The sequence below is a fragment of the Geotrypetes seraphini genome, chromosome 7 (genome assembly GCF_902459505.1).
Source record: "Geotrypetes seraphini chromosome 7, aGeoSer1.1, whole genome shotgun sequence".
NCBI lineage: Eukaryota > Metazoa > Chordata > Amphibia > Gymnophiona > Dermophiidae > Geotrypetes > Geotrypetes seraphini.
Window position 1 is genome coordinate 106844265 of NC_047090.1, and position 26965 is coordinate 106871229.

The window sequence follows — 26965 nt, forward strand, 5'->3', positions numbered from 1 at the left end:
CACTCAAAGTCCTCACATAAGAGCATCTGCCTCCCCCTCCCATTTTGTGGATCCAGCAAACAAGATATTAGTGTCATCCCATATAGTTAAATTCTCAGAAAAGAGAGCGTCCACTGACATTGATAGCATATGTCTCCTAAAGATGCAACCATAATATAAATAATTCTATTGCATTTTATTTCTGTCATGTTCTTTTTCTTTGTAACGCTGTACCTTCAAATGGATTCAGAAGATAGTGTATTTAAGTACTGGCAAAGCTCTTCCATAGTTTTCTAACGACTTGGCAGATTTCTTTAAGACTCTAGCCAGAAATTTGTTTCCTCCTTGCTATTTTGTTCTCCAGGTTAACCCTTTCTTGTAGTTTTAGAAGTGAAATAAATAAGATCTGTTTTCACTAGTAATTAAAGTCAAAGGTTAGCTTGCAACATAAAAACAACATCACTGTCCTTCTGGAGGAAACAACAGAGACTAAATGATGTCCCTATAGCGTTGTGACTGATGACAAGAGAAGTCTGCCTGCCTGTGCATTATATTAGTTACTTGGCGGTGTGAATGACAGGTGGTGACACCGAAGGCATTTCTAGAACCAAACACACACCATGCAAACATGTAGAACATCTGTTCATGAAACTCTGTGGAGATCGCTTGACTACATAATGAACACAAAGGCTCGAAAGCATGATCACTCATCCATCTCTGTTAATTACCTTTTCTCTAATGGTATGGTTGGTGTTTGTACGGTTAGATTTATTCTGCTCAACAATGGAATTGTGTTGTTGTTTTTTTTTGGGGGGGGGGTGTAGAGTGAATGTTTCTTAGTATGTTTGCTGTTTATATAGCTCAACTACCAAAACCAAAGGGACTGTGTATGTGTATAAAACTTTAAAACTGGGATGGCGCACAGAACCTTGTGTTAGTAATGAAGTCACAAATCGGGGACAAACCCCTATAAGTGTTTTCAGTGTTCTATCATTGCACCATCTTTATCGGTAGAAAGATAAGTACTGTGTTTTCAATAAAACTATAAGTGGTGATAAATTCAACTCTTAGTTCATTTATCTCATGGAAAAGCTCAACTTAACTTAAATGGGTGGTAAGGAAGTTGTCTCACTCCAGCGGGTCCTGACGCGTTTCGCCCGTGGCTTCCTCAGAGAACCCCCACTTGCTGGATATGTTAAATGAGTAAAACTTCTTTCTAGCAAAAGAAAGATAGAAAGCCAATTAATGTGTAAATAGTTAGTGAAGTTTTCATATAGACTCACTCTTCGGGGATTTTTTTGTTTACTTTTACCCAGTAGTTTGATTGGGAATGCTGTTTATATGGGCCAGGTCTATACTATCTAATAATGGAGTTCTTTTTTTATATTTATTTTATTTTACTTTTATTATATTCTGTAAACCACTTGGACCAGTGAAATGAACAAGCGGTATAACAAGATTAATAAACCATAATACACTTTCAAAGTTGGGTTCCAAAGCTAATATTAGCAGAGGATCCAGTGCGTAGTGAAGGTGAGAAGCATCCAGGGCGGTGGTGCCCCTCCTCTCCCCTCTTCTCTGCCCCTCTACATGCTCCTTTGCCACCCCCACCTGCCGCGTGCACGACGCTTCCCTTCCCCCATACCTCTGTAACATTCCTCGCATGAGCAGCAACCCCCCAAGCTGCTGTCGCGCCAGCATCTGCTCTTCCTCTGATGTCATTTCCTAGGCACGGGTCCTGGAAGTAACATCAGAGGAAGAGACGATGCTGGTGCAACAGCAGCTTGGGGGGGTGTTGCTTGCGCCAGGATCGTTACAAAGGGAAGGGAGGAAGGAAGCAGCATGCACACATGGCATGGGGGGCAGAGAAGGAGGGGCACCCAGGGTGGACCACCCCACTCCCTGCCTCCCCCTTACTATGCCACTGATAGGATCCAGTATTCAGTAGAAGTTATCCAGATAACAGCAGCTTCTGCCTGGATAAGTCCTGCTCACTGAGTCACACACACATTCTCAGCAACTACTTGTGTAAAAGAAAAAGAGTTCAACTCACTTCTCTTTTAACTTAATGAGCATTCTTTATTATAAATGTTAAAAAGAAATATGTTTCAGGAAGATCCAACAGTTGTTCTTCACTGTGAGACTCCTTATTTCTCGAAGGGCTTTTGATCACAGTCCCTCTCTATTTGGCTCTGTGTCTCTGATTTATGGTTCCAAAAACCTTCTTTCAATGTGGGCACTTGCTCACCTGAGTTCATTCAGGAAAAGGAAACAGAAACAGAAAACCAAAAGATTAGCCCATCAAAATCTAGCTCCACAAAACCAATTCAAATGTTTACCTGGGCAGGGATTGCACAGTCCTCCTCTATTCTTCTGCCCTTCACCTGCTCCTGGAACAGGATACACTACTCCAAGCCTTTTAGTTAGACTGCGGCCTAACTCAGGCCTTCTCAAATAAGTGGTGAGAACTACACTCCATACAAACTTTGACCACTCTTTCATTGTCAAAAATAAACCTGATGAAATACTGCCTTTGAGTTCTCAATGCACTGCTCAAAGGAGTAGGTTCTGCCACCCAGAATTATTCTGATGTACCTGAACCCTCCCAAGAACCCTGTAGGTTATACACTACAATCCTTAATTGGTTTACATCAGATTTACTCAGCTGGACCCTCTGGTAATATCATCTTTCTTCATCACAGTTCTTTCAGAAAGGGTCCAGTTAGATTCCTATAGGTTGCTTTCACATGGAAAGAGAAAAAGAAAACTTTTATATTCAGAGGTATTGCCAGCCAGCCAGCCATCTGGTTTCACTTTTACAGCACACTTTAACTTCCAGCAAGTTTCCATGGCATATTTGGTGGTTTATATGCCCTCTCCAATCCAGCTTTACCAGCCTTTAAGCCTTGTCAATTGAAGAGTCTTTCATTGAGCACCATCTACTGGGCTGACCCCTGAGGAAAGCTTCTCTACAGAAGCCGAAACACAGACCGTGTTGGGTCCATAAAATTCACAAGACTTGGACTTTTATAAGGCTCAGTTTTACATATATGATATGATTTTAAAATTGTATTTGTTCCTTAAGGTTGATGTGTTCAGCCCCTTCCCCACGCCTTTGGTTTACCCAGCTCCAGGTGATTGCCTGCCTCCAATTAGCGTTGTGCAAAGAGGTGTGTCTGCCTGGCTACCCTTAGTTTTCTGCCTAAAGTTTGTACTTTGGCACAATATGTTCCTGCTTTATTTCCCTTTTCTGGCACAAACCTGGCTGTTTTGCCCTGCCCTCTTTTGGTGTCTCTTTAGAAAACAATAAATAGGAATTGTCAGTTTCTATATTCTTCTGTCAAATGTCTGGGCTTGGAAATAGGTGGAAAGCAGCCAGCATTTGGCATCTCTGAGTGTAATTCAGGGTTCACAGGGGCTCCCCTGTGACAATGTTGACTTAAGTGGCTATGTGTTAGCTGGCACTGCATAAACTGGATGCTCAGTGCTGAAGCCCAGACGCGGGCAGCATTGAATATCTGGGAATAATGCTGACAGCAGTCAGCAGAATGTTCACTGCTGCCGGATGAATATTTATTGCCCCTAGGAGCTTACGTTTAGGCACACTTCCAACATGTCAATAGAAGGTATAAATGTGCATGCCGGAATACAGCATTTTAATGTATAACATAACATTCCATAAATTATGTGTGTACATGTTGGACACTCCCATACCCCTCCCAGATTCCTCCACCTGTGAACTCAATTTAAAGTAATGCCAGTCATAGGGATTAAATATTATAGAGTAAATTTTAAGCTAAACATTCACCTAAATTTAGACTCTTAAATCTTTGAATCCTGCATTTAGGCCTTCCTGTTCCTAGGTTTAGGTTTTCGAAGAGTGTTATTTTTGATATGAAGTCTAAGTCCATATTGAGACAATTTGATGAAACGTCTCAAAAATTCATCTAGCTTTCAGCTATAATTGAACAAGAAAAACATCTAAATTTCTGGTTCAATTATGGCTTTGAGCTAGATATTTTCAGGCTGAACATGTCCATCCGTAAGCACCATTTCTGAAAGAAAGAAAGAAAAAAAAAAGTCCCATGGAAAAAAACAGAAAAAAGCCATGGGGATGTTTGGCAGCATTCCTAATGAACTGGCCACATAGACATCCTTATAGTGCAGAGGGACAGTCTAATGGTCAGTGTAATGGACTTCACATAAAGGGTCCCAGGTACAAATCCCACTTAAACTCCTTCTTATTGTATGGCGGGCCCTCCAGGAACAGAAAAACCTATTGTACCTCACAGGTCCACCACTACAATAGCCCATAGACTTGAAGGTCATTTATATATTTAGGTAGAGGATGTATTTCTGTGTTCCAGGAGGGCTTATATATGTGTACTGAAATGAAATAGTTAATGTGGGAATTTAGTCTGGGTCCCATTGTTCACTGTCCATTGCACTAACCACTAGGCTACTCCATCCACTTCCTTAGGAATGGCAATAATAGCTGGAGATGTCATACAGCCTGGTATCTACTGTCACATCTTTGGGAGGGGGAAGGAACAGTAACCACTGGGAAATTAAAGGAGGAGGGGTCATGCCCAATGTGACCATTTATTTTTTTCATCAAAATAGGACATCTATTAATATTCAGTGCCGCCCCCAATCCCACCCTAGCCCCACCCCCACCCCCACCCCCCAATTTAGAAATAGAAGCATAGAAATAGACGGCAGATAAGGGCCACGGCCCATCAAGTCTGCCCACTCCAATGACCCTCTTTATCTATCTTTGCGGATAGATCCCACATGTCTGTCCCATCTGGCCTTAAAATCTGGCACGCTGCTGGCCTCAATAACCTGAAGTGGAAGACTATTCCAGCTATCAACCACCCTTTCAGTGAAGAAGAACTTCCTAGTGGCATCATCTTCCATTCATTTTCATGTACACACAATATTTTATTAATTCATAATGGTAAACATAAAATATTTTAAAAAAAACCACAAAGCACACTGTACGCAGAGAAAATGTTAATTATCATTTATGAGTTTCAGGGTTTTTTCAAAGATATCAAGGCAGATTACTTAAAATATGCAATGTCACCTCAGTAACTATAGAAAAATAGACAAATATAGTGCAAAATATAGACAGCAGATATAAATTCTCAAAACAGACACATTTGATCACTAAATTGATAATAAAATAATTTTTCCTACCTTTGTTGTCTGCTGATTTAATGAGTCTCTGGTTGCACTTCCTTCTGACTGTGCATCCAATCTTTCTTTCTTCCTTTCTTTTGCATTCAACATTTCTTTCACAATCCAGCCCCATCCCCTTTGGGTCCAGGTCTCTCTCTCATTTCCCTCTGTTAACCTCCCCAGATTCAGTGTCAGTTCTCCTTTCTACCTTTGTTCCAGGTCTCCCTCGCTCTCCTCCTCTGTTTGAACCTCCCATAGTCCTGCATCTGCCTCCTGTCTTTCCCCTTTCATCCAAGCCTTTTTCTCTGTAGTCTTTCTAATGTGCTTACAACCCCCCCTTTCTCTGACTCTTTCTCTCCTTTCCTTCCTCCCTCCTTCCCTCCCAACAAATTTTAGCATAGCTCTCTCCTCCTTTTATCTCCTCAGATCTAGTATCTGTCTCCTTCCTCTTTTCCTCCTCCCAGGTCTGGTATCTGTCTCCTCTCCTTCCCCCCTGCTCTGGCATCTCTCTCTCTACTCCCTTCCTCCTGTTCTTCCCTGTTCTTCCTTCTCAATTTATTTTCTGCCTCTGTCTAAATTCTTTTTTACTATTCAGTCCTCAATTTCCCTCTTTCAATGTGTCTACCTATAGCTTGCCACCTCTTTCCCTCACCCCTTCCAGTAACTAACTCTATCCTCTTCCCTCAATCCTACATGTGCCCTTTTTTCTTTCTCGTCCCCATTTCCTTCCAGCGTCTGCCCCCCCTGTCCCTCACACTTCCATTCAGCAGCTGTCCCTCCTCTCCCCCACACTTCCATTCAGTGTCTGTTTCCCTCTCTCTACCCCTTCCATCTACTGTTCACCCTCTATCTCTCCCCTTCCATTCACTGCCCTCTGTGCTCTTTCCATCCAGTGTCCGCCCTCTCTCTCTCTCTTCCATATGGCATCTTCCCTCTTTCTATGCTCCTTCCATAAACTATCTATCCTGTGCCCCTTCTCTCCTTTGTACATGATTGATTTCAACTCTGTCACCTCTCCGTTTTTCTCTCTCTGTCACCACTCCCTCCCCTATGCTCTGGCATCCCTCTCTTCTCCTTTCTTTCCTTCCCACCTCACGGTCTGGCATCATCCCTTCCCGGCATCTCTCTCCTTTCCTTTTCTTCCATCTCTCCCTCCTCCTCCATGGTGTGATATCTCCTCCTTCTTTTCCCCCTTCCTTTTCCCTTGGTCTGGCATACCTTCCTCCTTCCCTCCATGCCCTGGCGTCTCTTCTTCCCTCCAAGCCCTGGAATCTCCTTTCATTCCCTCCAGTTGGATACAGCAACACTCTCCCCAATTCTCTCCCCCTCTGCTCCCTTTCCTCCTTCTATCACCCAAGGCCTGGTGTCCTGAACTTCATCGGGCAGCAGCAGCATTTACAATTCACTGCTGTTGCCGGCTTCAGGCCTTCCTCTCTGTCGGGTCCTGTCTTCATGAAAACAGGAAGTAGGCAGGACCCGGCAGAGAGGAAGGCCTGAAGCCGGCAACATCAGTGACGCGGCAGAGGGACTCATCAGCAGGAGAAAGCTGTGAAGCAGCCTGTTTAGCATACTGTGGCTGCTAATGCTACTGGAGGGAGATTTGCTGCTCGGTCATTTCGCTGGGAGGGTCGGAAGAGTTCACTTGGGGGGGAGAGATAGGAGGGTCAGCGGGGCCCAAGCGATGATGCTGCCGCTGCCGAATCCAGGCAGCGATCCCCTGTCCTGTTGTCCCCACTCACAGCTTCGGGATGCCCTCTCTGAAAATGGGACATTTTGGTGTACCAAAGCTGTGAGTAGGGAGAATGGGACAGGGGATCTGAAAAAGGGACTGTCCCATTCAAAATGGGACGTATGGTCACCTTAGTCATGCCTTCATCCCTCCAGTGGTCAGCTGATCAGTTAGGGCACCTTTTTCAGACTTAATCATGACTGAAACAGGTCTTGATAAAAAATATAATTCTTTTCTACCCTATGCTTACATAGGTATTTTATGGTGTTTAATGCCACTGTAGGCATGGCTAATGCCAGAAGTGGCGTTAGGCACCGTAACTTGCCTACGTTGACGCATTTCATGTCAAAGGTAGGAACCAGAAATGTAGGCCTTGAGAACCAGAAGGCATGATTCTCTAAATGGCGCCATTGCGTAATTGACATGCAATTGTAGGCCGCATTTAAGGCTTCCTTTGAATACGGCACCCTTTAGAGAATATGGGGCTCATAACCGAAACAGGAATATGTCAAAAAACCCGCCCAAATCGGCACTTGGACGACCTAAAAGGCAGGTCGTCCAAGTGTCGATAATCAAAACGGAGTTTTAGACGTATCCAGAGACTTTTTAGGCCTCTGAATCCCATTGTGCACCCAAAGCTGAAAGGGGCGTTTTTGAAGGAGTAGTTAGGGTGGGATGTGGGCCGACCTAGACTTAGGGGTCCTTTTATCAAGCTACGGTAGGGGTTTAACGCGCGTAATACTGCATGTTAAACCGCCTGTCGCGCTAGCTACTAACGCATGCATTGAGCAGACGTTAGATTTTTAACCGGCCGCAGGGGTTAGCACGTGATGAAATGTCCAACGCGCTAACCCCGCTAGCGCGGCTTGATAAAAGATCCCCTTAGTCGTCCTGCAGGGATAATTCAATGTTTTACTAGACTTCCTGGACGGAACTTATACGTTGTGAGTTAGACAATGTGAAAACAGGTATAAGTGCCCCAAAAGTATCCAATGTGACCAGATAACCACTGCAGAGACAAAGTAAAGACCCCCACACACACACCCAGTGTTCACTGACCCCCTCAAACCCCCACAAAGATCAGAATAAATACGTACATACTTGTCTCCAGAACATCAGCACCTAGTATAAGAAGGGCTAGTAGAACTGTATAGAGGTCTCTTAAATAGCCTGGGCTAGTGAACCATACAGTAGAGAGGAGGACCCAGGCCCATAAGTCACTCTAACCACTAAATGTGGGTAGAACATGTGCACCCACCAAAATCCCCCCAAACTCTACTGTACTGCCATTTAGGTGGCGCCTGCAGCCATAAAGGCTATTGGGGTTCTAGACAGGTGGGTATAGTAGGTGTTGGGGTGTTTGGGGGGACTCAACATGACCTGCAAGGGAGTTGTGGTGAGATGTTTATATGGCACCCTTTTTGTGAAGTTCACAACAGTGCCCTGTAAGGTGGCTCACTACTCTGTTGCCATGTCTGAGTGGCCAGTCCATCACTTTGCTGGCCTCTCCCACATCCAAAAGGTCTTGTTCTAGGCATTTGGGACTTGATGATATTTTGGACGAGAATGTAGTAAAAAGATAGACATACTAGCGATCTGGACGATCAAACAGCTGGACGTAGAAGCAGATGATTTTTGAAAGAAAGAAATTGGACGTATTTTTTGAGCATGGACTTTGGACGCTTCTGACTTTGGGCGACTTAGCGCCCTATGCCCAAAATGGACTTAGACATATATTTTGATTATACCCCTCTATGGGTATAAGTGAATAACGTCACAATTCTTCTGCTTTTATGAAAATTTTAGTTTTTAGATGTTTTTGGTGAGAAAAGGTAATGAACCGAAAGGTAATGGCGGAATAGAAATCTGTAATGTAATGTAATGTAATGTAATCTACTGCTTTTTGCCACTTTTTAGATGTTTTTCTCTTTTGAAAATGAGCACTTACTAGGTTCCTAACACCGAAAATTAATAGTAAGCTCTTAGCTTTCTGCCCCACCAATAGCCACCCACTTTATTTAGGGCCTAGTGAAACTAGAAGCCTAAAATGTATTCATCTAGCCCTAGTCAGTTTTCAAATAGGCCAATTTAGGATCCTAACACTAAATCCCTTTGAAACTCGGTTTCAGTCTGTTGAATTGACTTTCTTAGTTCTGACAGTCCCTTTACTTGCTTGCCATTAATTATTCTCATTTCCCATGAGCCCTTTCGTCAGCTGTGATGATCAATGGCTGGAATAATTTTAAATAATGCTGGCTTAGGAAGAATGTCAAATGACTGATTCATCTGAAGTGCTTGTGACTATGAGGCTTGTAATGAAATGGAAAATAAATCCCTGGAATTGCACAGAAAAGCTAAATTGGCTCTAGTTGAGAAGAATCCTTTCTGTTTCAGTTGTTGGGCATGAAACAATACACTGTGCAGAATCCGAGTTTAAAAAAGACAGGATGAATGTTCATAAGAAATGGTGGTTGGGCTACGCATAGCAACACAGCTTTTTAAACATACCTCAGAGCCTGAATAAGTAATATGCATTTAACGTGGGTTATCCACTTAGGCTAGATTTATTAAAATGAAGTACTATATTAAAGAACATTATTAATAAATAGGTCCCATTGCATAAAATGGAACCTGCAGTGAATAACATTTGGTGTTATTGCATATTAACACATGCTAATGCGATAGTGCACTTTAGTAAATCAACTCCATTAACAATAATGGGGCTTGCGTGCTTCAGATTTACCAGGATATGTCCTCTTTTTAAAGGACTGTTGGAGCGTCCGGACGGCTTTTCAAAACCTGGCATTTTGTCTGAGTTTTGAAAAGCTGTCGAGATCGGGGCCGAGTCTGGAGTGCATCTGCGCATGCGTGGATGCAGCAGGGTGATGTCACACGCCTGCATGCATACATGCAACATCATCGTGTCTCATCTGCGCAGGGGCAGATGCGCTCCAGACTCGGCCCGAAGAGACAAGGTTTCGTGGGGCTGGGGTTGGGGTGTGGAACGAGACCAGGCCGTCAAAACCTGGTAACCCTAGGGTTGTAGTAACATATGTTCATACCATACTTGCCTCAAATGGGTACAGGTAGTCCCAGAGGTGAGTATAAAGAATCAAAAGTGGAGAAAACACAAAAGTATTAAGGGTTTAGCTAGCACTGGAAGGCAGTCACCTGAAGGGTTTGGGTGGGGTAGTGCACAAATGAGCAACACAAGCTTAGAAACATCAGAAAGGGCCCGATTCACTAACCTGCCCGATCGTGACCGATCCGTGTGTGATCTGGGCAGGGCTGGTTGATTCTAGAAACCAGAATATTCTAATGGGGGTGATCGGAGGCACACCCCCATCTGCCGACACGGATCGCTAGGTAGCGATCCCGACGCATGCGCAGACCATCTACTTTGCCTGTAGATGTTCTGCGCATGTGTTTGCTTTCGGGGGGAGGAGGGGGTTGTTTTTTTACTGGCCCCGACTCACCTCTATGCCGCCCTTCCCTGTAGTGTGAGCCCATGATTTAAACCCGCAGGTCTAAAGCGGGTTAAAACCACGGGCTCGCACTGCAGGAAAGGGAAGCAGAGAGCAGGAGAGTCGAGAGAGGCAGAGAGCAGGTTGCGGCAGAGAGCCGGGGAGCCAGAGAGAGAGAGAGAGATTCGGGGAGCCAGAGAGAGAGAGTCGGGAAACCAGAGAAAGAGAGAGAGTTGGGGAGCCAGAAAGCAGGTTTATTTCAGGGCTAGCAGGACAGTCAGAATAATAATAATAATAATAATAATAACTTTATTTTTCTATACCGCCATAGTCAGGCGACTTCTAGGCGGTTTACAATGTAAGAAGGCTGGACATTCAGCGAATAACAAAGGTCTTAGTACAGTACAATGCTAATACAATACAATAAGTCCACATATAATACAATACAGTAAGTCTAAATACAATACTATACAATAAGTTTAAATACAGTACCGAACAAAGAGTCTAGATGCCGTACAATAGTCTAAATGGTAAACTTACATATTAATTGGAGATCTAAGGGTAATGAGTGTCTGAAAGATTTAGAACATCCATGAGGGGGGTCTTAGTGGGGGAGGGGACCGTTTTAGTCAATGAATTTAGTGAATAGGGTGGTTTTGATCGATTTGCGGAATGTATTATAAGTCATATTTGGTTCGTTTATGTGGTTTTTCAGCCAGGTTTGCTGTCTGTTCGCTTGGAACTTAAAGGTTCTGTCCAAGAAGGATTTGTATCTGCAGCCTGTAGTCTTTGGGTATGCAAAGATGTATTTGTTTCTGGTCGTTCTTGTGGGGTTGTGTAGGGTGAAGTGAGTTTGTAGGTATGAAGGTGCTAGTCCCCAGGCTTGTTTGAAACAGGTGCAAGCGAATTTGAATAGAATTCGCGCTTCTATTGGAAGCCAGTGCAGCTTTTTGTAGTAGGGGCTGATGTGGTCGTTTTTTCTAAGTCCGAAAATTAGGCGAACGGCGGTGTTTTGTATTAATCTTAGTTTTTTTATTGTTTTTTGTGGGATGCCTAGGTAGATGATGTTGCAGTAGTCAAGAAGGGATAGGATCAGTGCCTGTACCAGCAACCTAAATGATGAAGGGTCAAAGAATTTTTTTATGGTTCTTAGTTTCCATAGCGTATAAAAGCATTTTTTCACTAGTGAGTTTGTGTGGTCAGTCATAGTTAGGTGAGTGTCAAGAGTGATACCCAGTATTTTTATGTTTTTGGAAATTGGGTATTCGTGGTTGTTTATTTTTATCGATGTTTTCGTAATTTTGTCATTGGGACTAGCCAGAAAGACTTTTGTTTTCTCTGCGTTTAGTTTTAGTTTGAAATTAGTGGTCCATTTATCGATTTCGGTCATTGTGTTTGAGAGATTATCTACAGTTTCTTTTGTGATGTCGTTTAAGGGTATAAGGATGGATATGTCATCCGCATAGATGTAGTATATTAAATTTAGTTTTTGTAGTAGGTGACCTAAGGAGGCGATATAGATATTGAAAAGTGTGGGGGATAGGGGGGAACCTTGAGGCACGCCTGAAGGGTTTTTCCATGGTTTAGAGTAGTTTCCATTACTGATTACTCGGTAGGATCTGTTTGTTAGGAACTCTTGGAACCATTTCTTTGCCTTTCCCGAGATTCCCATTGCTTCAAGGCACAGTAGCATGATTTCGTGGTCTACCAGGTCGAACGCGCTGCTGAGATCTAATTGTAGGATCAGTGCGCTTTTGCCTTTGCTAAAGAGATCATAAAGGTGGTTCAGCAAGGAGGCTAGGACAGTTTCTGTGTTGTATCCTTTTCTGAATCCTGATTGGAGTTCGCTAAGGAGGTTAAATTTGTCCAGGTAATTGACTAGTTGAAGGTTGACCAATCCTTCCTGTATCTTTGTGAAGAGGGGAATGCTTGCTATGGGTCTGAAATTGGGTGTCAGTGCTGAAGAGGCTTTCTGATCTTTGGGGATTGGAGTGATTAGTATATGTCCCATTTTTTTGTTTAGTGTTCCGTTTGCAAGGGCGGATGTTAGCCATGCAAAAAGTTCCTTTTTAAATTCTAGGGGGGCAATTGTCATGATTTTAGGGGGACATGCATCAAGTAGGCAGTTAGATTTGGTGTACTTGTTAAATAAATTTAGGAATTGCTGCCAGTTTGGGTATTCGAGGTGGTCCCATAGCATGTCTACTCTGGTGTCTTGGTCATGGGGGTCCAGGAATTGAAGAGCATTTGTTGTGGATGTGGGTAGAGTTGCTCTTAATTCGGTGATTTTGTTTTGAAAGAAGTTGGCTAGGGTTTGTGCCGATGGAGTGGGCTCAGTGTCCTTTTTCAGTATTTGTGTTGTATCGGTTATAGTTTTTACTAGTTTGAATAATTCTTTGCTGTTTATTTTTGAAGTACCGATTTTATTTGCATAATGCTTAGTGCGTTTTTCTTTGATCAGATTTTTGTATATTTTCATTTTTTGTTTCCAGTTTGACTTGTCTGAATCATTGTTTGTTTTTTGCCAGATTCTCTCCAGTTTTCTTAGTTCCTGTTTGGTGGTTAGAAGTTCACCGTCAAACCATTCGTTTGGTGGTCTATTTTTCTTTTTGTATGTTTTATAAGGTGCTATTTGATCTAAGAGTTCTTTGCTGTAGATTTCCCATGTTGTGGGGAAATCCTGAATTTCAGTGTTTATGGGTTGTAACTCGTAGTGGGTCCAGAATTCGGTTGGGTTAATAATGCCACGGGTGGTTACTGTGTTCATATTTGCGTTTTTGTGTTTTTGTTGTGTATTCTGTTTTTGCCAATGTAGATTGAACTTGCCAATGAAATGGTCTGACCAGATACGTGAGCAACTGGTCCCAGCAGTCGCTGGACAAGTTATTCTTGTTGATCAGCCAGCCTAGTCGGTGTTCATGAAAAAAGTGTAGTGAATCGCATCCTTGCCTACTTTGCATGCCGTTTCCCCTCATTTGCATGCATGGATCAGAATGGTACACAGGTTAGTGAATCGGGTCGGAGGGAAATCGGGTCGCAAACCAATCGGTACACGATCGGTTTGCTTAGTGAATCTAGCCCCTAGTCTTTATTGGTGATTCTCCACAATAAAATATGTGCAACATAAAATCAGAGTAAAAACAGCCACCGCAAACCAATCACACAACCATACTTACACCACACTTGCTGTATCTTGTGTAGGGGTTTCTTCGGAAGAGGTTCTATGTTCTTATGACAAAAACTTTCTGGGGTCAAGCGGGGGAACTGGGCTGTTCTCCTAGTTGATGAGCTTTGTGAGCGCGGATGGGAGATATGTGCCGCTCACTGTTGCTGATCTCTTGGACTGGGGAGCTGGTTCTGTTCTGTAGCCCCACCCGTTTCTTGATTGTTCTAGTTTTTTTTCCACTGTACATTATGTACCCTCTATGCCAGTATTATGTTCTCTGCTGGTGCTGCTGCTTGTTATGTATTGTTTTTTGTACTATTCCCAGCCGCTTGTACTTATTTGCCTTTGTAGTTCTTGTATGCAATGGCGTACCAAGGGGGGGGGGGGCGTGGGGGGCGGTCCGCCCCGAGTGCCAAGCCCTGGGGGGGTGCTCCCGGTCCGGTTCCTCCCCCCCCCCTGCGTCCGGTTCAGCCCCGACATCTCGCATCTGGATTCCTCCCCGCACCATTTACCTGAAGCAGCCTGCAGCAAGATCGCGATCCCAGTGATCTTTGCACTGCTTCGGCTGTTTCCTTCACCACGGTCCCGCCCTCCTCTGACGTCAGAGGATCGCGATCTTGCTGCAGGCTGCTTCAGGTAAATGGTGCAGGCAAGCTGGGCGGATGAGCGGTCCTTCGAGGTGGTGGGAGGGCGAGTGGTCCTGCGGAGGTGGGGGGTGCAGGCCTTCAGGGTGGGGCGGGCGGGCAAGCCGGCATTGGGGGGGGGGAAGGAGACAGGCCTTCAGGGGGACAGGCCTTCAAGGAAGGGACAGGCAGGCAGGCCTTCAAGGGGGGGACAGGCAGGCCTTCGGGGGAAGGTGCAGGCCTTCAAGGGGGTGATAGGCCCTCGAGGGGGGGTGCAGGCCTTCAAGGGGGGGTGCAGGCCTTCGAGAGGGGGTGTAGGCCTTTGAGGGGGGACAGTTTTTTGAGGGGGGTGCAGGCCTTCAAGGGGGGGTGCAGGCCTTCAAGGGGGGACAGGCCTTCAAGAGGGGGGTGCAGGCCTTCAAGAGGGGGTGCAGGCCTTCGAGGGGGGGTGTAGGCCTTCAAGGGGGGGTGCAGGCCTTCGAGAGGCGGTGCAGGCCTTCAGGGGGGGGGACAGGCCTTCAAGGGGGGTGCAGGCCTTCAAGGAGGGGGGACAGGCCTTCAAGAGGGGGGGACAGACCTTCAAGGGGAGGTGCAGGCCTTCAAGGGGGGGGACAGGCCTTCGAGGGGGGTGCAGGCCTTCAAGATGGGGTGCAGGCCTTCAAGGGGGGGTGCAGGCCTTCGAGGGGGGACAGGCCTTCGAGGGGGGGGGCAGGCCTTCGAGAGGGGGTGCAGGCCTTCAAGGGGGGGACAGGCCTTCGAGGGGGGGTGCAGGCCTTCAAGGGGGGTGCAGGCCTTCAATGGGGGGACAGGCATTCGGGGGGGTGCAGGCCTTTAAGGGGGGGACAGGCCTTCAGGGGAGGGGGCCCTGGTGCAGAAGTACACAGAGGGAAGGGGGAGAGGTTCAAAGAGACGTGCATATGCCGGACTTTGGGTGGGAAGAAATAATGGGTATGAAAATAGAGGAGAGGGAGAGAGATGATGGACCATGGGTTTTAGGGAGGGTAGGAACAGAAAGGGAGAGAAGTTGGACACAAGGGATGTTGTGGAGGGGGGGAATAGAGATACTGGTTAGGAGGGTAGTTGGGAAAAGAAAGAGAGAGATGGTGGGCCCTGGGGTGGTGGGGAAGGAGGGAGAGATGTTGGATGAAAGGGTAGTTAAGAAAAGGTGGATCTGTGGAGGGAGATGAAAAAAAGGAAAGATGCCAGACATCCGGGGGAGGGAAGGGAAACGGGGAGGACAGAGATGGCAGATGGATGGTTAGCATGCAGAAAGAAGGAAGAAGGAGACCCTGGCAAGCAAGTTATCAGAAGACAACCAGAGCCTTGGACCAACAAGATTTGAAAAATAACCAGACAACAAAAGGTAGAAAAACTAATTTTATTTTCTGTTTTGTGATTACAATATGTCAGATTTGAAATGTGTATCCTGCCAGAGCTGGTGTTAGACCGCAAACGTGAGCTAGGATTTAACAGAGAGAGGAAAAGTCCTTTTTGTTTCTTTATTTTATTTACACCACAACACCAGTGTGGTTAGGAGAAGCCAAAGGGGGTGAAAAAGCTATAAAATAAACCCACCAGGATGTTTGAAAAAAACACCCAATTGGGCATTAAAATCGAATCGATAAACCAATTCAATATCGAAAATTTTTTTCCTGAATCTGGCAGCACTAGTTTGTGATACTGTCGTACACTTTAGGACCTGGGATTGGGGAGAGATGGCATCCTCAGTACTTTATAATGCAAGTGAAACTAGGATTTGGTCAGACTTTTGAAGGGTCTGCAGAAGAAAAATATTGTATAGGCCGGGGACATGAGACAGCAGGAAATGGGAACTTTTCTTCCTTCTATTTTTGTGAATGGCAAGGCTGAGGATGTCAGAGAGTTCAGTTAAAATATGTGCTTTATAAGAAAATATAATAATGTGTTTTATAAAGTTTATAAGCATTGCTGGCCTACCCGGTGAGATGTTCCTAATGGTGGTGGTGGTGGCAGCGTGTCAATGTGTTGAGAGGAAGAGGTGGTCTGGGAAATTCTGCTGAGCAAACTTCGGGCCCATTTCCACCCCCTAATTAGTCCATTCTACTCAACTGGTTCACACACTGAGAGGGTCTTTGTGTGTTGTTCCTGGGTAGTTGTTTTGGGATCTCTTCCAGTGGTTTGTCAGTATCTCCTTCTGGTCCAAGGAAGGAAACTTTGTTAACCTTAGCATTGACCTTCAGAATATGTTTGTAACAGCGCTGCTTGTAATGTAATGTAATATATGAGGTTCAATAAAAAAAAATTTCACTGCCTGTTTCTATTCTGACCATTTATTCCGTTTCATGGTCATTACAAAAAATATTTTTTTTACATGGGGGGGGGGGGTGTCAAAAAATGATGGGCCCCAGGTGCCACATACCCTAGGTACGCCACTGCTTGTATGCCCTTTGTTACTTTGGTTGACCTCAATAAACATGATTTACAAAAAAAAAAAATCAGAGTAAAAACAAACAAATAAAAAACATACCAGGTTTCTTAAACCAGAAAGTCCTACAGACAGTCCTTAATTCAGGTCAGACTCTGTCACTTCCCACTCCAATTCCTCTTCTGAGGAATCCCCTCTCTTCTTTCTTCACAGGGTCCCAGATCGGTACCCTAGACTCTTATCAGCAGACTCTGTAAAAATACTCACTTCTCACAGTTAAAGGTTTTGTACTCAAGTTAAATACTGCCAGTGACAAATGCCCTAGAATTTAGGAAACAAATCCACAGAGGGAGACATATTTATGGTATTTTCTGTTATCCCCATAAGAGCAAATTTCCCTAAATACTCTTTTACCAAAAGAGCAAAAATTAGAAATTCCTTTCAGCAAAAATCTCCAAATCCCTCTGTCAAGGTATTTGGGATGCATCAGCATATCCAGTCCCTTGCACTTCAACAGTGGCAGAGAACGTGCATTGAACGGAGCCCAATTGGACCTTTGTATCACTTCAGTTTAATTTTCTATATTTTTAAATTTCTAATTTTCTTAAATGTACTTTATTTTTAATGGATATTTGTTAGGATATGTATATATATTTTGTATCTATCTGTCTCTACCTTTCCTGTCTGAATATGTTCAATGGAGTTCCTTTCTGTATCTAATTGTTACATTGTAAACCGCTTAGGTCACCAAAATGCGGGAGCGGTATATCAAATTCTTAATAAACGTAAAAGTTGGGATGCCTCTTTTTGGTTCCACTCGCCTCACAGGCAAAAACAAATCCTAAGGCAGTTGGACCCTGGGGCTTCTCTGTGCCAAGTCTATAGTACCCTCTGGTCCTGAATCCTTTTCATGACTGTTTGTCCAGCCTGGATCCTCCCACCTCCTTCTCTTCATTGTCAAATTTCTCCGTGATGAAGCCTAGCCTGTTTAGGGGTAATGGCTCTGCCTAAGAGTTGACTGAAGAGTCTAGTAGGCAACCCTCATGGAGGCTACTCCTCTTTGCTTCCTCACCTCCTCTCCTTTTGTGTGGACTGTAGAGTTCATGCCCTCAGGCTGTTTGCGTCCAAAATTAATGGAGGAGACATCCAAACCCCTTTTGCTGCTTACTTTGGCCTTATTCCAGCATGGGTGTTGAGGTGATTGCCTCCCTGCCTCACTTAGGGCTTCTTTTACTAAGGTGCTTTAGGGCATTAGCACATGGAGTAACACGCACTAGACGCTTACGCCTCCATAGAGCTTGCATTAGTATTTTCATCTATCGCATGGTATAGAGCGTGCTAATCTTCAGCACGCACTAAAAACGCTAGCGCACCATAGTAAAAGGAGCCCTTAGACTAGAGAGTTGCGCGGGGACAGAAATCCCACCCATTCCCGCCCGTCCCCATCAGGATCCTCTCCGTCCCCACCTGTCCCCGTCAGGATCCTCTCCGTCCCCACCCATCCCCGCAAGGAATTACCTCCATCCCCGCCCGTCCCCATAAAAAGCAGCAATTACTTCTGACAGGATCATCAATTCCACAGTTTCTTTTGTGTTTGCGCTGCTGTTTTCCTTGTGGAATCTCTTTGGCGGAACCCTTTTTTTGTTTTCTGTTCAGGTAATTAACTTATAACCCCCCCTCTTTTACTAAGGCTTATGTGTCCATTATATTATATGGACGAACCCTGCTTCCAAAGCCTTCCATCCCCACGGGAGTCCCGTTGGCTAGAGGGGGTTCCTCATGGGAGTCCCGTGGGCCAGAGGGGGGTCCCCTTAGGAGTCCCGTGGGTTATGGGGGGATTCCTGCGGGACCCGGGGGATTCCCGCGATCCCCGTTCCCGTGCAGACCTCTACCTTAGACTCTTAATACTCTTGTGTTGTCCATTTTTCCCAATCATGAGCAGGAACTCTAGATTCTTCCTCATTCAGATTGAGAAGATTGTGGTGTTCTGCTGCATCATGTTAACACATTAGTAAATCTAGCTTTCAGTTTCATAGTCACTAAAATCAGCTCTCTGTTCAACCATTTAGTGTACTATTTGATGTGAGCTGATTCCATTTTCAACTAGCTTTTCATCTTTATTTTCCAATACCTGGATATCATAATTGCTTTTACAGTGGAGTCTCAATTATCTGATTTAAAAAGGACCAACAAGTTGTCAGATAACTAAAAATTCAGATAATCTCATGCAGCATTTTAATACTGTATACAGTGGAGTCTATATTTTCCCTCTCCCCCTATCTCTGCCACAAAACTCAACGTATCCCTCCCTCCCTTCCCCTGAACAGCAGCCCCTCCCCTTCCAGACCTCCCTTCCCCCACCACAAATAGCACACAATGCCAGCTGGCCCTAAACATACTGACTGGATCGCTGTTGGCCGAATCTCTGGCCGATTCTTGTGCAGCAATCGATGCGCTATCAAATTTGCATGCAAATGATTTGCACGCAAATGCAACCGATCAGTCGCTCAGTGAGTGATTGACACATGCGCAAACCCTAACAGCAGTGACAGGGGAAGCAGCTTCCTGTCACTGCTATTAGGGCTTCTTTTTTTTTTTTTAATGGCACAGATGTTGTGTGTGTATTACGCAGTCTGCTCCATTAAAAAAAAGAAAAAAGCTTTCCCACGAAGAACAACCCTGCGTCATGGTTCCCCCTGCACCAGGCACCCATGAGCCACTGTCCCCCTGAACACCCCCCCAAAAAAAAAAAAAAAAATGGCAAGCAATGTTAGTGCATCAGTCGCTTGGCTAGTTTGCATGGCCGGATCAGAAAATGGGCGTTCGAGAGGAAAAACATGTGGTGAGCCATTTTGTGCATCGGGTTGGTAAAAGTGATCATCGCTAAAGCTGTGAAAACAGGTTTAGCGACAATCATTGACTTTAGTACATTTAGGGCATAGTGCCTTATGAACTAAACACCACAATTTAAACTTACCTCTAAAGGGCATTGGGAGCCAGTGGTATTTTTTGTACTGTGGAGAAATGCTCAAAAGTTTTCACATTACCCAATAGTCTAATACTCTGTGCTCATGGAATTCCTCCTATGAGTGCTGGAGCAGCACTGGAGCAACTTGTCACACCTAGGCGCCTACCCGGCTTGGTTAGCGCATTGGGCTGTGACAATCTTCTCCCCGGCATGCCCTCTATAGCTTGAGGGTCCCCTTCAAGACTTTTACCAAACTAGGCAACTGCCTAACAGTGCAGGTACAGGTAAGTACAGCAGACTTCTTTCAACAAACAGACACCCAGTCAGAATGGCTTCAGAACATAATAAAGATTTATTCTAGCCACTGGCCAAATCAGGTTTTCATAAATAAACAATTGTCATGAGTATTGCCAAAACAGTTCAAATGCAATACACAGTTCTCAATCTCTGAACAAAAAACAAACTTGACCAGACTGTCCCAGTTAGCTTCATTTGGAAGATCAGAAGAGAGTCCAAAAAGTAACACAATAATGTAAAGTAAATGCTTCACCAAAATTATTATGCTCTGGTTTGTAAATTCCAGCTTGGGTTTGCTGCTGAGCTGGTTTGCACACAACATGCTCCAGGCAGTCTCTGCCAGCAATTCTTATGAGCACCTCCCCCACACTCAGGCAGTGAAAGGGAGTGCTCAAGGCTTTTAGCCACAGTTCTTAATTGGCAGACAAAAACAGGCAGTATATTTCTTAAGAGTGTTATGATACTTAAGCAGCGTTAAACCCCATGTAGATTGACTCATACAGAGAATGGTGGAAAATGTTAGCAGCAAACAGGACAGCATTCAGCTCTCAGCCTACAAACCTCAGTCTGCTACTGGTCTCCGTGGCAAACACTCTGATCAACACAGCTGAATGGAGCACAATAATCAGCACAGACGGAAAAGTACCCTGCTACCAGCATGAAACAAATTCAAATACAGTGGTACCTTGGTTTACGAGCATAATTCGTTCCAGAAGCATGCTCGTAATCCAAAGCACTCGTATATCAAAGCAACTTTCCCCATAAGAATTAATGTAAACTCAGACAATTCGGTCCACATCCCAAAAACTTAATTACCATTAGCGACGCCTACACTGCTGCCTCTGCCACGGACCTATCCACACGACTCCTCCAGTCCTCTTGGGGAGGCCTCTGCTGCTGTTCGTTGCCTCTCACGTAGCTCTGGGAACTGAAGAGGGGGCTGTACTGCAAGGTGCTCATGTCACTGCGAGTGGTGATGGTGTGCCCCGGCTCCAGGGTGCTGGCTGTAATCAAACTGCCGCCGCTGCCACTAAGCCCAGATAGGCACCGTTGGCCCTGCTGAAGGTACCTTTTAGGATAAGGCCCTCCGTTAGTAGTGCAGAGACTTGAGCCAGAGACTGAAGAGATTTAAAAAAAGGCTTTTATTAAACAAGCATATATGCTGGACTTCTGGGCAGAACTGGCTGCATAAACAGAAGACCCCGAGAATTTCGGACACAAAGGTTATATAGGGTCCTAACCAGTCCAAACCAGTCTAACCAGCTCTGACCAAAAGGTAAGAGCAGAGAGAAAAACAAAACCATAAATCCATCCTATAATCTATACATCAATGGCTATCTAACATCAACATCCTGTTGCCTCCTGGCCGTGCCAGGCACTAAGACAGATACATAGAACAGGCCTGTATGTATACGTGATTTCTCAGAGCAATAAAATGGAGTCACAGGTTGTTCTTTGTACTAATTATGACCCACTGATCTAAAATGGAGTTTCTTCATCTACACCGTGACCCAGCTATGTCAGCTAGCTAGGGATCCTTCATTCCCAACTTTTCTTCTGTAGGCTAGCTGACTAGCTGGGTTACGGGAGGTCAGGGCCATCTGTATCAGAGGTGGGGACTGGGTGATAGGAGGAAAGGGCCAGGACTAGAGCGGTGGTACTTTTGTCAATCGTAGTCCTAATAGTACGGTTAAGGGTTTTCAATAAACATGGTAACAGGCAAGGAAGAACACAAAATATGACAGAGAATACCAGGAAAATTATGGTGAGGGCTTTAAAGAGTCCCGGTTTGGAGGCCCAATCAGTCAGTGAGTTGAGTCCAAACATATCAGCAGAAAAACCCTTCCAAGTCTGGACAGGAACGTGAGCTAATCTGGTAATTTTATCTATGACCTCTTCAACCACAAATCCTTCATCATCCAGTTGTAGACAGCAGTTGGAGAGATTGAATTTGCCACATACCCCTCCTTCAGCGGCCAATAGATAGTCTAAGGCCAGTCTGTTCTGATAGATGGCGGTACGCATCATAGTGTTCGCTTTGGCCAGGGCTCCCAGGGCCCTAGCTGTTTCATTGGTGATAACTTCTAAAACCGCCTGCAGTCGTATGAGGTGGTTAAGCATGTAGATTGGGGTCCGGTACCCAAACATACCATCATCAGCCCAAGTAGCAGGACCGTAGACAGCAATGATGTGCTCCGGGGGCCAAGTGTCTTCCCATTTACCAATTTCCAGGCTTCTTTCAGAACGGGCCCGTTGATCGAATACTGGGACAGCCAGATGTTCTCCTTCGGATAACGGGAGGAGGAAGAAGGCTGGTTTGATAGTGCCCAGAACACAAGTGCCAGTCCAATTTGAGGGTAGAGTGGGGTATGCCGTTCTCCCACAGATCCAGTAGTATCCTTCTGGTGCAGCCCAAGGGGCAGAAGCAGGCAGGTTGAGGTAGACATTTAATGTGGTAGCATTGCCAGTAGTATTCCATCGTCTGGGTATTTTTAACTTAGGATCTCCGGTCCAATAAGTCCATCCGGGCTGAGAGGTACTGTTTTTAGTCCATAAGGATTGGCACTGCAGGTGTCCAACACGAGTGGTAAAGGATGGTCCGAGACGCTGTATGCAGTGTTTTGCCAGAATGGAGTTTTTCAGGGGCCAGCTGGGTGCCCGCTGTAAGTTGGGGGTGTAGTTGAAAGACGGGAGGCTGGCCAGCCGGAGCATGGAAACCTGTTTAGCCTCCCATGGCCATTTCTCTCCCATATTTGTGCCCCCGCAGACATAACAGTTTGTCAGATTTAAGGTGGCTCCTATGGCTTCAGCGAACTGTATGAAAAGGTTGCGGGTGGTGGCAGAGGGCACAAAGTCTTGTTGGTCTAGTTTCATATGTTCATAAAAGTCGGGAAACACAATGCTGTGTTGTTCAGGGATCCGGTGTCTCTCAACGAGTTTGATGTGTAAGACAGTACCAGGGTCTGTGCCCTTACCGTATATCTGTAGGCCCACAAGATAGCGAGCTTTCCGGAGGCTATCATCGAGGTTCCATTTAAACGGCTGTAGGATAGTGAAGTTAAGTGGATTACAGTTCTGGAGGCCACAGTCAGAGGTAGTCACCCCTTTGGATAATATGGCTCGGGTGGTAGGCAGTCGGGTCATACCCCAAGTAGCCCAGGATACACATTTCCAGTAGTTACAGTAGTAGTGTTCGGAAGACCCTTCACAGTGGGACGGCTTCTGTCCCGCCAGGCACATGTATTTATCATTGTGCATATATTCCCTCCTCCATGCTAGGGCACCACAACGTCCAAGGAAGGTGGGGTTTTGGTCCATGGCATAGCAAGCATCAAAGAGGACTGAGGCCGGGACATAGGGATTAGTGACCAGGGTTTGTTGAATCAGGGGGCCCTGATCCCAGACTGACCTGACCTCTATCCAAGTATCCCTATTAGTTGCTTTGGGGTCGAAACAGATCTGTGAATCTCCATTATTACATATAGAATATTCAACCTTGTTATATATACATACAGGGGTCACTAGTTGACCCTTACACTCATAATTAGTTTGAAATCTAATAACATTTTCCGTTTTGCCCCCATTGTCCACTAGTGCCACACAAGGGGCACACCCAGGCGTGGGAGGGGTAGGGGACATGGACAATGTTGGCAAGACGTAAATCACAAGCAGTAAATATACAACAGAGTTCATATTAAATATCTTGTCAGATCTCCGGATCAGACGTGCGTGATTACTCTTCCAGAGTGTGGGGCAGCCGCGTGATTTTCAGTTGAAGGTCAGTAGGCCCTTTTTCACAAATATACTCAGCAGCGGGCTTCACACGGCTGTAGTGAATCCAAGACTCGTGGCGGGACAATTTGACAGCTGTGGGGGAAGCAAGTAAGACAGTGAAAGGCCCTGTCCAAAGGGGTTTCAGCGGTTCTTTCTTCCATACTTTCAGCCACACTTGATCCCCAGGTTTGTAGAGGTGGACAGGGGTTGTAATTGGCAGCGGGGCTCTAGAAATGACCCAGTTCTGTAATTTCATAATGGTCTTTCCTAGCTGCTTTATCTCTGCGTCTGTGATAGCGTTCCCTATCTGTTCAAGAGACTCAGGGTCTGGGCTGACTATCGGCGGGGGTCGGCCATACATGAGCTCAAATGGGGACAACCGATTGCGTTTACCTGGGGTACAGCGGATGCGAAATAGAACAGAAGGAATCAGTTTGGGCCATGGCAGGCGGCTTTCCTCTGCCGCTTTTCCGAGGAGGGTTTTAATAGTTCTGTTGATGCGTTCAACTTGGCCAGAGCTCTGGGGGTGATAGGCCGCATGTAACTTCCAGGTGATTTGCAGAGCCCGAGAGACAGCTTGTGTGACTTGTGATATGTAGGCGGGGCCATTATCGCTGCCAATCACTAGGGGCAGGCCATAACGAGGGATGATGTCATGGAGTAAAGCCTTTACTATTTCCCTACTTTTCTCTGTGCGCACTGGGTAGGCCTCTGGCCACCCAGTGTGGGAATCAATGAAAACCAGGAGGTAACGGAACCCATGGGAGGGGGGCAAGTGGGTAAAATCAGTAGAGAGGACTTGCATGGGGTGTGAACCGATAGGCTGGTGACCAGGAACGGGGGATCTGACAGAAGAGGGGTTGTGTCGGAGGCAAATGACACAGCGGAGCAGGACATGGGAGATGAGTTGAGAGAGATTCGGGATATAGAAATTCTGTCGGAGAAGAGTGCGGAGGGCTGGGTTACCGGCATGAGAAAAATCGTGTGCACGCTGGACAACAGTGAGGGCCAGGAGTTGTGGAACATACAGGAGGGGGGTGGATGTGTGGGAGGAGGGTATAGTAATCCATCCGGATGGGAGGGTGCAATGGCCAGGTTGCTGCGTGGCCCACTTGCGCTCGGGGTCAGTGTACTGGGGGGAAAGGGAATGAAGGAAAGGTTGAGGGGAGGAAAGGGATAACAGAAGAGGGGGTGTGGGCGGACCTTGGAGGGCCGCCTGGCGAGCCGAGCGGTCAGCCAAGGCATTACCGCGGCTGATGAAATCACGGAGGCGACGGTGGGCCCGGCAGTGCATGATAGAAACTTTGGAGGGTAGCAAGATAGCATCCAAAAGGTCCAGGATGAGTTGGTGGTGTTGGATAGGGGATCCAGAGGAGGTGAGGAAGGAACGCTGGCGCCAGAGGGCAGCGTGGGCATGAACAGCTAGAAAGGCCTATTTAGAGTCAGTGTAGAGGTTGCAGGTGGAGTTAGCACAATATCGGAGGGCAGCTGTGAGGGCCACAAGTTCGGCTGCCTGGGCTGAGGGGGCAGGAGTTAGGGAACCCGAAAGGATAACTATGTCTGTAGTGGTCACCGCATATCCGGAGCGACGAGTCCCGGACTCGTCCAAGAAGGAGGAGCCATCTGTGAAAAGGATATAGTCCGGGTTGGACAGTGGGCGATCAGAAAGGTCAGGGCGGGAAGAGTAGACAGAGTCGATAGCATGAAGACAGTCATGTGACAAGGAAGAGGGGGCTGCAGTGGAAAGGAGTACAGGAAGTAGGGTGGAGGGATCAAGGGGGCTCACAAGGACGAGGGAAAGGGTGGGGTTCTCAGAGAAGAGCGCAGTATATTTCAGGAGACGCTCATTTGATAACCAGAGGTGGGCCCGATAGTCCAGGAGGGAGAGGACATCATGCGGGACATGAACCGTCAAGTGCTGACCAAAGGTAAACTTAGAGGCATGGGCCACTAAGTCAGCGGCAGCGGCTACGGCCCGGAGGCAAGGGGGCCAACCAGAAGCGACAGGGTCAAGTTGCCGGGAGAGATAGGCAGCAGGGCGTTTCCAAGAACCGAGGGACTGCAGAAGGACCCCTGAGGCAATTCCGGACCGTTCATAACAGTATAAGTGGAAAGGTTTCTCAGGATCGGGGAGGCCCAGAGCAGGGGCCGACAGGAGTGCAGAGCACAGGGAGTCATGGGCGTTTTGTTGGGCGGAGGTCCAAAGGAAAGGTGAGCGATCAGGCCCTTTGGTAGCCTCGTAAAGGGGTTTAGCCAGAGTGGCAAAGTCAGGTATAAGAACATAAGAACATAAGAACATAAGAAGCGCCATCTCCGGATCAGACCTTCGGTCCATCAAGTCCGGCGATCCGCACACGCGGAGGCCCTGCTAGGTATTCACCTGGCTTATTTTATAGCCAACCATATCTTTATATGCCTATCTCAAGGAGATATGCATCTAGTTTGCTTTTGAAACCTAGGACTGTCGATTCCGCAATAATCTCCCCTGGGAGAGTATTCCAGATGTCAACCACTCTCTGTGTGAAGCAGAACTTCCTGACATTAGTCCTGAACTTGCCCCCCCTTAGCTTCATTTCATGTCCTCTTGTCCGTGTCAAATTGGACATTGTAAATAATCTTCTCTGCTCTATTTTGTCAATTCCTTTCAGTATTTTGAAGGTCTCGATCATATCCCCACGCAGTCTCCTTTTCTCAAGGGAGAACAATCCCAGTGTTTTAAGTCGATCCTCATATTCCAGTTTCTCCATACCCTTCACTAGTTTAGTTGCTCGTCTCTGCACCCTCTCCAGCAGTTTTATATCCTTCTTTAGGTAGGGAGACCAATGTTGGACGCAGTATTCCAAGTGGGGTCTGACCATTGCCCTATAAAGCGGCATTATAACTTTCTCCGATCTACTCGAGATTCCTTTCTTTATCATGCCCAACATTCTATTTGCCTTATTTGCCGCTGCCACGCATTGTGCCGACGGCTTCAGGGTCCTATCTATCAGTACACCCAGATCTCTTTCTTGTTCACTTTTCCCCAGAGTTGCACCTGACATTCTGTACTCGTATTCCTTATTTTTACTGCCTAAATGCATTACCTTGCATTTCTCCACGTTGAACTTCATCTGCCATTTCTCCGCCCATTTTTCTAACCGACACAAATCGCTCTGGAGTTCCTCACTGTCCTCCTGCGATCTGATTGCCCGGCAGAGTTTTGTGTCGTCTGCAAACTTGATGATCTCACTGGATGTTCCGTTTTCCAGGTCATTGATATAAATATTAAAAAGGATCGGCCCAAGTACCGAGCCCTGGGGCACACCACTAGTCACTCTCTCCCAGTCGGAGAACTTCCCATTTATGCCCACTCTCTGCTTTCGGTTTTCCAGCCATTT

General features: G+C 46.0%; 1 protein-coding gene across 1 annotated transcript in view; it reads left to right on the plus strand.

Annotated features, from left to right (window-relative positions):
• The window catches only part of GALNT16 (polypeptide N-acetylgalactosaminyltransferase 16), a 316815-nt gene that overhangs the window by 282793 nt on the left and 7057 nt on the right, over positions 1–26965 (plus strand). The gene's annotated exons all lie outside the window — the stretch shown is intronic.